This window comes from Rhinopithecus roxellana, chromosome 2 (genome assembly GCF_007565055.1).
Source record: "Rhinopithecus roxellana isolate Shanxi Qingling chromosome 2, ASM756505v1, whole genome shotgun sequence".
NCBI lineage: Eukaryota > Metazoa > Chordata > Mammalia > Primates > Cercopithecidae > Rhinopithecus > Rhinopithecus roxellana.
In genome coordinates, this window is record NC_044550.1 from 86,870,492 (window position 1) to 86,873,333 (window position 2,842).

A 2,842-nucleotide genomic window follows, 5' to 3' on the forward strand; every position below is an offset into this window, starting at 1 on the left:
GTTAGGGCTCTGTGAGATTTTAATGAGACATAGTTTTGGAAGCCTTATGTGTAAGTAGTCAGTGGCTTAATAGAACCACAGGATTGTCATAGGCATTAAGGAAATATCTGATTGAACACTACAAAGGCAGTTCTAAAAATTCTGTCGTTTCTCAGTGTTTGCAAGAGAGACAATTCTGCGATTTTTTATAATCTCACTACTACTCTCTACTCCAGCATTCATTTACCTAAAAGAATTAGGGCCTATTATGTGAAAAAATAACAACCCATTGCAAGACTGCTTCTGTAGATAATGATCTCGATGTAAGAGGGGCAGAATAAGTCAATAAATCTGTTTCCATATCTCACCTGTTTGCTACCTGGATATTGGCCAGGCTACTCTTGGGGATCCCCAATTATTTGCAGATTGTTCAAATCTCTCCTGGGGCCATAAATACAAGAAGGGGAGTCTACAACTTCTCTTTGTAATTTAAACTAAAATCAAAAAATTTTTCACTATAAACAGTTGAGTAACCCTGGGTCAGGGGTGGTGAGGATGCTTATTGCTAAGGAAAGCAACTTCAACTTTGACCTGTACTCAAAATTAATCCCATCCATCGTCACTCATTTTAATACTCTAGTATTCCATGTTAAGGTTGGTGAGTACTTACAGGTTTAAGAGCAGCTGAATGAAAAGAGAAAGTTGAGTTTAGAAATACAGTAGTTTCTACTTATACGCAGTTTTGCTTTCCACAGTTTCAGTTACCCACAGTCAATGGCAATCCTAAAAGACTATATTGAAAACTCCAGAAATAAACAATTCATAAGTTTTAAATTGATAGCTCTTCTAAGTAACATGATGAAATCATAAGCTGTCCTGTTTCATACCACTTGGGACAGGAGTCATCCCTTTGTCCAGTGTATCCATGCTGTAGAGGCCACCCATCCACTAGGCACTCAGCAGCTCTCTCTGTTATCAGATCAACTGTTGCAGTATCTGAGTACTTGTGTTCATGTACCCTTTATTTTAATTAATAATGGCCCCAAAGCACAAGAGTAGTGGTGGTGGCATATTGTTATAATTGTTCTATTTTATTATTAACTATTATTAATCTCCCAAGGTGCCTAACTTATAAATCAAACTTTATCATAGGTATGTATGTATAGAAAAAAAAACATGGTATATATGTGATTTGGTACTATCCATGATTTTAGGCATTCACTGGGGGTCTTGAAACATATCCCCTTCTAAAAGAGGAAACTGCTATAGCCAGTTCGTATCTGCTGCACAGAGGAAGTCTATTAAACACACTTCTAATATTCTGTCATCTTGAACTTTTATAGGTCCCTGGATTTAATGATTAAGATTTTGCCACACTGAAAATTGTGGCAACGGTTGTAGTAATTCCAAATTAAATTAGTGCAAACATAGTAAAGAGAATTGAGAAGAGAGCTAACTAGCTAATGAATAATTTTATGAAGTGTCAGAAGCAGCTGACAAGAAAATAATATTAATTAATACCAACTGGCTTCTTAAAACATATCTAGCAGCCCCTCTTGGGATACGTGATTACTGGGTCACAGCCCACAGATTCACGTGGCATTTGGAGTGAGTCCTGCATCTCTCAACATTCTGGACTGTGAAGAACCCTCAGATGGAGCAATGATCTCACTCAACGTAAATTGTGCCAACCCTTGGGTAACTCCCCCATCCTGTATTCTCTGGAGAGATGCCACCTCCCAAAAACCGTGGAATGTAACACATTAATGTCTCAGAAGATGGGAGGTAGAGGGGGGGTTGTAGATTTTCTCTGTTAAAATGTTAATACAATTATATGAGTTTAAATGTTTAAAGGAAGATAATTAGGACTTTTCAGGGCAAGTTGATGATTTTCTTTTTTTCTCAATAACTTCTTTAACTAATTGCAAAAGTAATGCCCATTTGGAGGTGATAGAAAAAGAAGTGCTTGCTTCAGCAGCACATATACTAAAACTTTAACAGTACAAAGAAGAATTAGCATGACCCCTGCACATAGATGACATGAAAATTTGTGAAGCATTACATTTTTTTAAATAAAAAATAAATTAAGGAAAAACCCAAAGAAATGAAATTAAATTCACCAATAATCCCCTCCATTTTGAAATGACCATTATATTAATTTATTATGAATTTGGCAATGTGGAAGTTGAACCAGGACTACGATGACAAGACTCGGGGCAAGAGGAAAACTTTGGCTAAGCCAGAAACACAGTGATGCTCGGGGCAAGAAGAAAAGGGGTTAAAAAAATTTTTTAAGAAACCTATAAACATTAAGGATTATTTTGGTGAAAACTAGGTAGAACATTGTAAGGGTGGTGCACATCCTCATTGTCACACTAGACTAGCTCACAGGGGCAGAAGCTGAGATTCACCTTTGCAACACAGCACCTAGCACACCTGGAAGGAAGAAGGGAACTCCTTGCTATCATTCACCCCAATCAGGCTCTCAGGCAGAACTCGCCTGTGTGAGAAACAGCTTGATTTTACATCACTAAAGCAGAGTCCTTGGGATTTGTCCATTTAAGATTCATATTCTACACATTTTTTGCTTTCTCAGTCCAGAACATCTTAATACATAACATGTCTGTCCTCAAAGCAGTCCTGTAGTCCTTCTACTCTCAGGTTCAGATGACATCTCTCCCTTTGAGGTATCACCCAGAGCCCTCCCGGAAGTTGAATTTTATGTACATCAAATACTTCCTATTTTAAGTCAGAAAATCACAAACATACTCCACAGTTGAGGAATATTTGTTCAGCTATTTTCCCACAATATAGTAGCTTGCAGAGAGAAACAGATAGTGGTGGTCAATTTCAGTTCAGTTCA

The 2,842-nt window shown here is 37.5% G+C and overlaps 1 non-coding gene across 1 annotated transcript; it reads left to right on the forward strand.

The window, feature by feature from the left end:
- The first annotated feature begins 1,941 nt into the window (after window positions 1-1,941).
- On the forward strand, window positions 1,942-2,049 carry LOC115895899. Its single transcript, XR_004055969.1, has one exon. It is a non-coding gene; the product is annotated as a U6 spliceosomal RNA (small nuclear RNA).
- The last annotated feature ends 793 nt before the right edge of the window (window positions 2,050-2,842 follow it).